Genomic DNA, 12,974 nt, shown 5'->3' with positions numbered 1-12,974 from the left:
ACTTCTAAAACTGTATAGTGCACACACAATATTAACTGGAAATAGGGTTCCAGCAAATATTTATCATTTTGCATTACCAAACAAGTGTCATGATTTGTTTTGATCCCATTAAAATCTTTGTTTCCAACACAATTCAGAGTTACAAAAAAATGCGCTTCATGTGCGCTTTTTTATTTGACTGATATATTTGTAAATATGCATGCAGTTCGTTTGCAGGTTTTGTAAAAGTTATTGTATTTTAGAATAAAATTTACATTGTACAGCCTTTTCTTTCACAGTTCTTGTACATAGCAAGCTTGTCAGTCATTTTTCAAAATCCACTCTCTTTTGCAGTCAGGAAGAAAAGCAGGCACGAATCTGTGTGAAAATACAGGGAGTGCAGAATTATTAGGCAAGTTGTATTTTTGAGGATTAATTTTATTATTGAACAACAACCATGTTCTCAATGAACCCAAAAAACTCATTAATATCAAAGCTGAATATTTTTGGAAGTAGTTTTTAGTTTGTTTTTAGTTTTAGCTATGTTAGGGGGATATCTGTGTGTGCAGGTGACTATTACTGTGCATAATTATTAGGCAACTTAACAAAAAACAAATATATACCCATTTCAATTATTTATTATTACCAGTGAAACCAATATAACATCTCAACATTCACAAATATACATTTCTGACATTCAAAAACAAAACAAAAACAAATCAGTGACCAATATAGCCACCTTTCTTTGCAAGGACACTCAAAAGCCTGCCATCCATGGATTCTGTCAGTTTTTTGATCTGTTCACCATCAACATTGCGTGCAGCAGCAACCACAGCCTCCCAGACACTGTTCAGAGAGGTGTACTGTTTTCCCTCCTTGTAAATCTCACATTTGATGATGGACCACAGGTTCTCAATGGGGTTCAGATCAGGTGAACAAGGAGGCCATGTCATTAGATCTCCTACTTTTATACCCTTTCTTGCCAGCCACGCTGTGGAGTACTGGACGCGTGTGATGGAGCATTGTCCTGCATGAAAATCATGTTTTTCTTGAAGGATGCAGACTTCTTCCTGTACCACTGCTTGAAGAAGGTGTCTTCCAGGAACTGGCAGTAGGACTGGGAGTTGAGCTTGACCCCATCCTCAACCCGAAAAGGCCCCACAAGCTCATCTTTGATGATACCAGCCCAAACCAGTACTCCACCTCCACCTTGCTGGCGTCTGAGTCGGACTGGAGCTCTCTGCCCTTTACCAATCCAGCCACGGGCCCATCCATCTGGCCCATCAAGACTCACTCTCATTTCATCAGTCCACAAAACCTTTGAAAAATCAGTCTTGAGATATTTCTTGGCCCAGTCTTGACGTTTCAGCTTGTGTGTCTTGTTCAGTGGTGGTCGTCTTAAAGCCTTTCTTACCTTGGCCATGTCTCTGAGTATTGCACACCTTGTGCTTTTGGGCACTCCAGTGATGTTGCAGCTCTGAAATATGGCCAAACTGGTGGCAAGTGGCATCGTGGCAGCTGCACGCTTGACTTTTCTCAGTTCATGGGCAGTTATCACACTCTTCTTGCGACCCTGTTGACTATTTTGAATGAAACGCTTGATTGTTCGATGATCACGCTTCAGAAGCTTTGCAATTTTAAGAGTGCTGCATCCCTCTGCAAGATATCTCACTATTTTTGACTTTTCTGAGCCTGTCAAGTCCTTCTTTTGACCCATTTTGCCAAAGGAAAGGAAGTTGCCTAATATTTATGCACACCTGATATAGGGTGTTGATGTCATTAGACCACACCCCTTCTCATTACAGAGATGCACATCACCTAATATGCTTAATTGGTAGTAGGCTTTCGAGCCTATACAGCTTGGAGTAAGACAACATGCATAAAGAGGATGATGTGGTCAAAATACTCATTTGCCTAATAATTCTGCACTCCCTGTACATAGACTGACATTGGACATCTGTTCTTGAACACACAATATACTGTATATGACAAGCTAATACAAAATGATAAAGGCCTCTTAATTACTCATTCACCTTCTGAACTCCAGCATGGGTATTTTGGGGGGTGCTGAAGTATACTTCACACCCCTATATCAAGTGCCTATGCCCAAGTCACTAAGGGGCATATTTATACTTTTTAGTGCAAAACTGCACTAACACAGTTTTGCACCAAAAAGTTTAGCAGCGGCTTGCACCATTTCTGAGCACCAGCTGGGCACTATATATATGAAATGGTGCAAGCCGTTGCAAAGGGTAGGCTAGCGTTTAAAAAAATGACGCTAGCTGGGTGGGGCTGACACTATGGGAGAAGGAGGTTTTGCACCAAAAAATGACAGTAGACAGGTTAGAGTAAAAAAGAAAAAGACTCTAACCAGCCTACAGTCATTTTCGGGGCAAAACAAGAAATATGCCCCTAAGTAGGCTTAGGTTACCATTATCTACAATGGTCAGGAGTCAAGATCTGCTATCAAATATAGAATTCGGGCTTCAGACCTCGTAAGTGTTGTATGTGCATTACAGAACACTGCTACTAGTGGGGCCATCCTCTGCAATAATATATTTTATTAAGAATAGAAAAGCAGTGGATATAAAAGTGTGTACATCGATTTGTAGGCACTCAAGCACCACTCATAAAAAAAAAGCATGCAAAAGCGTGAGCTTGCTTCCAAGTGCACTTCTTCCGTGTATCATAAACTGCTTATTTGAGTGCTATTAGTGGGAGAAGTGTGTGCATTTTGTGTATTTGTAGCCAGTGAATGACGCATAATGTCTCTTAAATGCTATAGTCATAAAATAAAGGATGACATAGAGTCATCTATTCCAGCTCATTCTCAAGTTAAACTGCAGCCAGTGATGTCAAAGGAAAAACAAGCATTTGCTAAGCATTAGGTCTCACTTTTGTGACAGTTAGAGCTATTGGTGCTGTAGATGATATGTTTTTTTTACATATGTGTTTTGTTTTGTAGTGTAGTGGATGTATGAGGTGTGCAGTGGAATTATATGTGTTTTACTGGAACTGTTAGTTGTTTATTTGTGCAGTGTGGAATTGTGTGTTGTGTAGTGTATTTGTGTAGTAGAATATGTGGCATGGTAAGTAGATAATGGTGAGAGCTGTAGAGAATAGATAGAAATTAATTCTTAAAAGTATAGGTAGTTTGTGCAGGTAGTGGTTATTGATATTGAGACAGAGGAGCAGAAATCGTGTGTGAGAAATAGGGAACTTCGAAAAGGGACAGAAAATAAGCTCTGTGTGAAGGTCTAAAGTTAACTATATTAGTGAGGTGGGGATAGTGCATGAGAGAGTGAAATAGATGGGTGAGAGAGAGTGTAAGAGAGATATAGAGGCAGACGTGGAAGGTGCTTATGGAGGAAGTGAGGAATGGGAGAGGTTGATCAGTGCACAGCATTAGGAGGTATATAAAGTTGTATGTGTTAGGAGGCAGTATGAAGGAGATAGATAAAAACATGGAGGGATGAGCAGTGGTATTGGATTCAGAAGAAGAAAGTGGTTATTGGCATTGTGAGAGAGAGATAAGAGGGGCTGTTAGTGTGTGTGGAGGAGATGACAGCGCTGATAGAAGTGCAAGTGAGACGTGTTGTATTTGAAATGCTGTGGAAATGTGTGGTAGTGAATACATTGTATTTAGTGTATTAGAATTATGTGCAATGAGAATGTGTGTTATTTAGTTAATTAAGTGTTATTATGCGGAATAGTAGTGTGTATTGTGCAGTGGCATGTTGTAGAGTTTACTTGTGTGGTGTGCTGTTAAATTTTGTAGTATGATCTGGAAACATGTGTGCATTGTAAGTATGTGGTGAGTTGTGTAATTGTATTGAGTATTTGAAATATGTTGTTTTTTGTTGAGTTATGTGATGTGTATTTGAAATGTGTCGAGTTTATTTGTGTGGTGTGTATTTGTGTGGCGTTTAGGGAAATTATGCTTATTTGAATTATGTGTTATGGTGTGTAATGCCTTCATGTGTATTGCTGGTATGTGGAATATAGTGCATTTGTGTGTGGTGTATTTATGTTGTATTTATTATAGTGTAAAGAGTAGTAAATATGTGTAGTACAACAATGTGTTCTATGTAGAGCATTGGCAAAGGAAAGTTGTTTTGGCAGTGCAAGAGATATTAGCGTTGTCAATATCAAGTCTTTTAGCTATGTTGTATAGCAGCATGGCTGTTGCTAACCATGTCTGAAAGTCCTTGAAAAAAGCCCTATGATGTAACTGGGTTCTTAATGTGGAAGTGTACTGTATGTGGAACCTGCAGAGCACAAAGGCTGAGTAGATATTGGATATTGGTAGTCAGATCAGCATTAGGGATGATTATAGTTTTCACTACACATTTCCTGCTTAGATAAGGGCAGCAGGCACCAAGAGATCTCTTTGGGAGGGTGCTAGCAGTCCACCATGTTGAAAAGAATGGAGGCAAGGAACCTTTTTGTACACTGCTGACTTTGAATTTTGCTGAACATTTCAAGTAATAAATACTTAAGTAGAATTTCTGATGGTCTTTTTTTGCTTGATAAAACAGGGTTGAGCAAGATTGTCTATGAATGGTGCATCTGTAAAAACGGCTATGAGCTACATGTATAAAGTGTCTGCTCAAGAGGGATGTGTTGGAGGCTGGCCCGCTATGTAGGGTGCAAAATCGAGTACACTATGCAGAGGGTCCGAGCAACCACACATTGGTTTCCAGAGGTACAAAATTAGACCACCTAGTGCTCCAATGTTCAAGGTAGCTGGTCAAGCAGCTGGCTAATCCAGAGGATGTGCTAAACATTTTCTGCACTCACAAATCCAATCATGCACCACCTACACTCACTGAATAACTCAAGACCAGATTTTATAAAAAATACCTCAGACTTTTGTAAAAATTTAAGACCAAGATCTTTGGAATGCGTTAGGTACTTTTCAATTTATAGCTTTTCAACGTTTTGGAAAAGGTAGTCCTTCTGTGCGTAATTACACACCATTGGAATCAATGCACAGTCACCTTTAAAAATGTAGTAAAAATCATACAGTTGAGTTTCAAGTCTCTTCTCTTGCATGGTGGTTGCAGCAATCGGTGGGCACACTATGCCAGCTGGAGAGTCGGGGTGGCTCCTGGTTCCGACGGGAGCAGTGCCGGAGAGGTTCTTGGCACAGGCACAGGGCCACCTGCTTGGGCCACTTTGAAAAGGAGCTGGTTTGCAGATTTAAAGATGGAGCCTTGGGGTCCCCTTGGGCTGTTGAGGTCATAAGGGGTTGGGATCCAGTACACAGAGCAGTTCCCGTGATGCAAGGCCGGCTGCATGCAGGGCGAATGAGGAGATCCAGGAGTGTGCGCAGCAGAGTCCTTTTGGAGCTGGAGGTGAGTCTCTTTGAGGGCTGCTTACAGGAAAACGGGGGCACTCTGGTTGGCGGTCCAGGGTGTTCTGAATTCCCTTGATTGGGGCTTCCTCCTGATCCTTTTTCAGCCCTGGGGGAGCTAGTTTTCTGCTTGTCCGATGTCAGCTGACCAATACCCAGGGTATTAATGTAACTCAGCCACTTGAGGGAGCAGTGCCACCAAACTTGGCACACTTGTAGGTCACATCTAGGCGAATATTGGTGTGGCGTCGAGTCTCGCTATGACTTCTGGTCGCAGAGATATCAGACGTTTGGTGAAGGGACCGTCACCAGTTTGTTGGTTCTTGCTTGGTTTTTGAGTGGTGCCTCCACTCAGAAGGAAAATCTAGGATGATTTTAGAAGCCTTGAGGAACCATGAGTTTCTTGGGGTCTGTCCAGTGTCTGTCTCCTCCTCAGCTGCAATTTTCAGGTCCTGGGTGCAGAAGGCAGGGGTTGGCTCCTTTGCTTGTGCCGGAGGTAGTCAGTTCTCTTGCTGTAGTCTTCTTTTGGTGCTGGTCTTCTATGTCTCTTCCAATCTTTTTCAGATCTGTTTTCTTGGACTAGGGTAGCCCAATAAATTCAGAATTTAGTGGGCATTTTAGGGGCAACCTGGTAGTGTCCAATGGGACACTTACCCTTGGGTGGCTACAACCACTACAGTGACCACTTCCTGTGGGAAGGTTCACTTCCCTAAACCTAATTGGCTATTTTCTTGCCATCCAAAAATGAAATGCAGTGAAGCCACTCCTCTGACCCTTTGTGTGGTTTTCTGCTTTTGCTCCCTCCAGAAGTAGAGTTTGCAGAGGGGGAGGCCATCTGCTGCTAGCAGCAGGCCTGGGAGTCGAGTTTCAAGGATGGTAGCAGATCAGTGCACATTCCTGAGGGAGGTGGTGTTAGCTCCTCCACCCAGGAAGGGCATTGTTTCACAAACCATAGAGACAGGGCTCTCCCCCAGGGTTTTGTGTATTGGCTGTCTGGATGTGGCAAGCTTGCTGGAACCAGTCAGCAACCATGCCAGGATAGTTAGTTTTTGCATGGGGCCCCTCTAAGGTGACCCCTGGGTACATTTTATAATAAATGTTGCTGGTTGTCATTGGCACTCACATCCCATGGCACTGACCAACCATGTGCCCTATACAGCTTCACAAAGTACCTTCCTCTTTGTCAATTGTTGTTCACTGTTCACTCATAAGCTGGATATTAACCTCCTTCTGAGCTGCTTAAAACCTACAGCTCTTTTTCTTACCGAAACTTGGCTTCATGAGGGATCGACATCCGATGTAGCCCTAGCTCTGCCTAAAGACTACTCAATAATCAGGCTAGATTGAGCCTCTGAAAAAGCAAGGGGAGGGAAATTGCCCTCTTCTTCAGGTAATCAGTCAAGATCACCTCTTGCTCCCTTCAGTTACCAGACTGTGAGAGTATGTCTTTCTCTATCCAACTAAACTATCAGTGTAGTTTTTCAGGGGCCCTAGTATATTGTCCCCCTGGCCAGTGCAACATTTCCTACAATCATTCCCAGAGCAAATTGCTGAACTAATATGCCACAAGCCAAATTTCACTATTCTTGGAGATTTTAATATTCACGCAGAGAACCAAGAGAACGCTGCAGCTAAACGATTCTTGTCAGATATGGCTGCCTTGAACCTAACACAATTGGTCAGAGGCCCTAATCATAACACAGTCACACCATTGACCTGGTTTTTAGGAATACAGTTGGTTTAACCACCCTGCCCCCTACCCCTGTGGCTTGGTCGGATCAATTCTTAAACTCCCTTAATCTGCCCACCCAAGCACTAGTTAAATCCTCTCAAATTATAACTCAACCTTACAGGTGCTGGCACACGCTTAATGCTAGTGAGTGGATTAGTACTTTAGAGAGTCTGAAACCTGCCTTGAGGGTAAATATGGCCTGTTCCCTAGAGCTATTTAATGATTGGATTACTAAAAGTCTTGATATTGTCCTCCCCTATACGTCAAGGTCGGGAAGACATTGAAAAAAAAGGTGCCCATTGGTTCTTGGCCCAAAGTACCTATTATGCACCTATTATGCTGCTAAAATAGAACAAAGTTCTAACTCCCCTAAAGAGATTTTTCATCTACTAAGATAAATTTCCCACTCTCATTCTTATACTGAATCTGTGGAAGTCTCTTACAAACATAGCAATGATCTAGGTTCATTCTTTCAGGAAAACACTTCAGACATTTATTCTGCCTTCCCGATGGGCACTTACAGCCCCCAAGTTCCGAGGGAGGAATATCTAAAAGGCACAGTGGTGCTCTCAAAGTTCCCGCCTCTCTCTCAGGATCTGGTTTCAACATTGTTGGACACTCTCAAATCCAGTTCCCATTTGGACCCTGCACCCCCTTCAATCTTAACTCTAGGGTCATCTGTAATAATTCCTACTCTGACCGAATTGTTGAATCTGTCTCTGTCCAGTAGTACCATCCCCTATCAGTGGAAAGACACCATACTGAAACCACTGCTTAAGAAACCCAATTTAGATGCATCCATACTCAATAATTATAGGTCTATTTCCTTGCTGCCAGCCCTTTCTAAGATTCTTGAAAAATATGTGAACATTCATCTCTCCAACTTCCTCGAAGATAACAACATTCTCCATCCCTCTCATATGGTCTTTAGGCCTTTACACAGCATGGAATCAGCATTGATTGGAGTTACAGAAGAAGTTAGGAAGCACCTTGACCAGGGAATGGTGTCAGCAATTATTCTTCTTGACCTCAGTGCTGCATTTGACACTGTAGATCACAACATTCTACTTCAGAGAATGAGGGAGTCCAGAGACACAGGCAATGCTCTGAGATGGTTCTCCAGGTTTTTAGAGGCAAGATCATTTCAGGTACTAGATTGTTCCTTTTTCTGCAGCTGCTTCAAAAGCAGCTGGGGAGTGCCATAGGGCTCTTCTCTTAGCCCCACTTTGTTCAATATATGTATATGCTGCCATTGGCAAAGATAGTGGAGCCATACGGGCTCCTCCTTGTTTCATATGCAGATGATACCAAGTTTGTGGTCTCTTTTTCAACTAAGGAGAGCTTATCTGAGACAGTACTTGCCCCATGTCTACGGGCAGTGCCCAAATGGATGTCAGAATGTAAACTCAAGCAAAATGGAGATAAGACAGGGGTCATGATTCTAGGTCATCATGCTTGGCCGAATCTTATTCCCTCCATGCTCCATTCTTTGGGACGTCTGCCCACCCCCCCAAGGAATACATTAAGAGTTTAGGAGGCTGGCTTGACCCTTGGCTGACCATGGGCCAGCAGGTGAAGAAAGTTTCCTCCAACTGTTTGGGTATAGTCCGACTCCTTAGAAAGGTGTTTAAAGTTCTCCCAATAATCACCAAAAGACTCATCATCCAGGCACTCATTATCTCTAGTCTGGATTATGGTAATGCCTTGTATCTTGGTGTTCCAAAATATGTTATAAAGAAATTACAAGTTGTGCCGAACACTGCAGCCCACCTTCTTTTCAACACACCTAGGCATGAATTGGCTAAATCAGCTCTTTTTGCTCTGCAATGGCTCCCAATGGAGCAATGGATAAAGTTTAAAATGATGCGTTGCATCCACAGAGCACTTTACAATAAAGGTTCTCTGCTTTTGTGATCCCTTGCCTCCTTCCATAATCCTGTTAGACATCTCAGGTCATCTTTGGCAGCGCTAGCCATAATCCCTTTAGTAAAGAAGTCTAAATGGAGTGGAAGATCTATGTCCTTCCTTGGTGCCAAGTTGTGGAACTCTCTTCCCCTGGTTTTATGACAAACCAGCCACGAACTATCTTTTCATTGTCTACTTAAAACATGGTTGTTTTAACCCCTGTCACTAAGTCTGTGTTCTGAAGACTTCTGCTTAGCGCTGGGAGGCCTTTGGGTAGCCATGCACTCTGTAGGTCCTCATAACATAACATAACATAAATCCAGTACTGGTGCCAGTTTGGATTCATCATTCTCAGTTGGTTGATACCAAACAACCTAGGTTCAGAGTAGCTATTATGCAGCTGAGAAACTTGTGTTGACCAGTGTCCAGCACATACATTAAAATGGCTGCCCTGTTCACTCACTATGTCCCAGGTTTGGCAAGGACACAGTGGGGGCATATTGCTCATGCAGTGATGCCCTCACATATAGTATGGTGCACCCTGCCTTAGAGCTGTAAGGCCTGCTAGAGGGGTGACATACCCATGACATATGAAGTGTAGGGTGGACAGGGCACACAGGGAGAGTGCCATGTTGAGTTTGTATTTGAGGTTTGCACAAGCTATTGTAGTGCTAGGTGCATCCAGATGCATAGCCCTTGAAGGTGGCACAGTCAGTGCTGCTGCCCTCAGAGGCTTACCCATAGTACCCCATGCCCTTTGTACCTAAATACCTTTTACTAAGGACTCATAGTGGTAGCTAAAGGTTTTATCCAAATACCTTTAGTAGGATCCCAGTGCACTCCAGTCCAAGTTGCATTCAGAAACCAGGCACAAAATGTGTGTGTGGGGGGCGGGTATTGCAACAAGATGCCAGTTTCTCACAGGATGGAGTGTGTGTGTGCGTTTAAGTGAAAATGGCAGTACCTGTCTATATACTGGCATGCGCATGGGACTGGACCATGTACATATACTTCATCTCAAAGTTCTCAGTGCTGATATCTGTTCTCCTGTAACATCAGAAATCAATGACATAAGTTAGTATGCAAATGTGTGAAAAACAAACTAACCCCAGATGTTTGCTCCCTTCCTTGTCCAAAACACACACACTAACCTTAGTCAATGAAAGGCAGTAGAGAGAGGAGACAAGATTTGCAAGAGACCGATGAAAGAAACAGGAATGACCTGTTGCAGGCTTGAAAGCGATGTAGTTTGAAGTGGTGTGTCCAGTAAATACCAAAAAGCCAATTGTGTGTTGTACCAAATAGGCATAAATAGCCACTTGGACACATTAGCATGTGCTGCAGACATAATGCAGTGACATTTCCAGAAATATGTGAAACTTGTGTAGTGTCTGTTTTAAAGTAGCTAAACACAAGTCTGTGTAACCATAGTATATGTTGCCACGCAGACTGAGTCCACATATGAAGTTTGTGCTTGTTAGCAAATATATAATAGCCGAAGAAGCCAATAGGTCTACTGTGAGGCATATTCTCAGGACTGACTTCCAAGTTACACCGCAAGCAAATAAAAAGTGAATCCACATAGCAGCCAGTATGCAGCTTTACAAGCCTGTGGCACATAAAGAAAGTATGTGTGGTGGAAAAAGGGACAGCTATTAGATGCTGCCTCGAGTATATGTAAACCTCCTCCATACACATTAACACACACAGGAGGCCACCACAAACAAGAGGTGCATGCAAGGCATCATGGGCAGACACCAGGGTTTGTGGTACACGTGTAACACCCCTTGCGACAATACAACATAAATAGCCAGTTTTATGCAAAGGGTGGAATTATTTATACCCCAGAGGCAGCCTGCCTCAGAAGAAGGCACAGCTGCTACCTCGGGATTATGCAAACACATGTAACTTGACATTTTGAGGCCTGCAACGAGCGGCTGCCTTAGAAGTAAGGTCATGTACTTAACAAATCCACCCCAAGTGTGTTTGTTTCCCAACATCCCTGTGAGCTTGAAACACAATGCTGCTGAAATCCGGCCATCCCAACCGCTTGGCCAGATTCTTGAATCTATTAATTACTTTTCTTGTCTCTGGAGCCTTTTGGTAAGACATGCAGAGGGTTTCAAAATGCACATATTAATGGAAGGACTGAGAAAGCAATCTTGTCTGTGACAAATCACAGATCAGTAAGGGCTCAGAACAACACTGTAATGTAGGAGATAAAACACATGTTGTACACATCATGCCTTCCTGCATGCCAGGCAGCAAAAGTGTAAAAAGTGCATGTTGTTGCTAGGCCCCATGTTTCCCTTGGTACCTTTAAGTTGCAGTAATTTAATAAGAGTGACTGGGAGCTTGGCAGTCCTCAATCAGGAGAGTCACACGTAGTCTGAAAAGCAGAAACACACCATCAGACCAGCACTGGGGTGCTCTACTTTTGCAGCAGACCCAAGACGTGGTGGTGGATGCACAGCTGTTCTTGCATCCTCTGCCCGGTGTATAGAGAAAGGAACAAGTTGTAGCTGGGAGGGGCCCAGAGCGCTGCAGCCCACAAAAAACATTGCCTGACATTTGACTGGTTGGTGCTATGCTGCTTAAAGCACTGGGTCACCAATTCTTTGCTGCTGCTGAGCACTGCTCAGTGCCCCAGAAGCCCAAGTGCCACCCCTTTGCCCCAGACCCACTGCACTAGACCCATATCCAGTCAGCTGCAATTCAAGAGAAGCCATTAAGCCACTGACAGCTTTTTCGTTCATCTCAGAGAACAGCATCTCTTCCTGGGGATCAGAAGGGCCCACCATCTTACTTGTTTGCACTCTCTGAAGCCTTTGGGGTTTTATCTCAGTGTGCCTACCATCATGCCTGGGGTGTTATGGGAATCTGGTGATGACATAGGATCCCCATCCCAGCTAATAGTTTTCCTGCAAAGGGTCACAGGTGTCGCTGCTGTAAACAAGGTGGCAGCAAGCAGAGTCTGTGCAGGTGGACGTGTGACTGTGCAGCATAGTAGCTGCTCTATCCCCACAGGAAAAAGCAACCACAGCAGCAGCTTTATCAACTTTTAGAATCAACAGTGTAAGAAAATTTCACTATTTGACACACTAGTCATAGGGGCGCAGCCAGATCCAATCTCCAGGTCTAATACAATTGACTAGTAGCGGCTGATGTGGAGATAGACTTGGGCTCAGGGAGAGCTAACAGAGCACTTCCTGTTCTTTTTGTTTTCAGCATGCAGACACACTTGCATGGCAAAACCATGTTGCCGCCGTAACTCCTTGCCCCCGCCCTTCCCCATGGCAGTCAATAATATACAGAGCAAATTAAATGAAGGACGGGCTAGCAGAAAAAAAGGTGCTCAAAGTTAGAAACAACCTTTTGGACAACCGCAAAATAAACAAAAGAAAACAGACACAACCTAAAAACAAACATGAGCAAAGACACACAAGTGATAGTGTGCTTTTACAAATACATTTACGCACAGCCACAACATAAACAAACAAAAAAACACATACACCGAAAAGAAAACCCAAGTGAAGACACATGAATGATCGTAATAATCCCTTTCACAACAGCAAAAAAAAGAAGTTCCACAAACTCACGCTATATTACTAACCAGTGGACGGATATTGTACTTGGTCACTGTGCTCAGGGAAGGATAAACACCAAAGGAGGCATGCCATAAACAAATAGAAAGCAAAGTAACAAGAGTCGCTGTTGGACTTGGCCCTTTTTGCTGGGTCATCCCCAATCTTTTTGCCTCTTTCCTCCTATTTTGTCTGATCTGTTTTTATTGGCTTTAGGACTCTGGGCGCTTTACCACTGTTAACTAGAGCTAAAGTGCATGTGCTCTCTGTGTAAATTGTATTGTTGATTGGCTTTCCATGATTGGCATATTTGATTTACTAGTAAGTCCATAGTAAAATGCACTAGAGGTGCCTAGGGCCTGTGAATCAAATGCTACCAGTGGGCCTGCAGCACTGGTTGTGCCATTAACATTAGTAG

Source organism: Pleurodeles waltl, chromosome 2_1 (genome assembly GCF_031143425.1).
Source record: "Pleurodeles waltl isolate 20211129_DDA chromosome 2_1, aPleWal1.hap1.20221129, whole genome shotgun sequence".
Lineage (NCBI taxonomy): Eukaryota > Metazoa > Chordata > Amphibia > Caudata > Salamandridae > Pleurodeles > Pleurodeles waltl.
The sequence above is the reverse complement of the archived record's forward strand: the minus strand, read 5'-3'. Positions refer to the sequence as shown.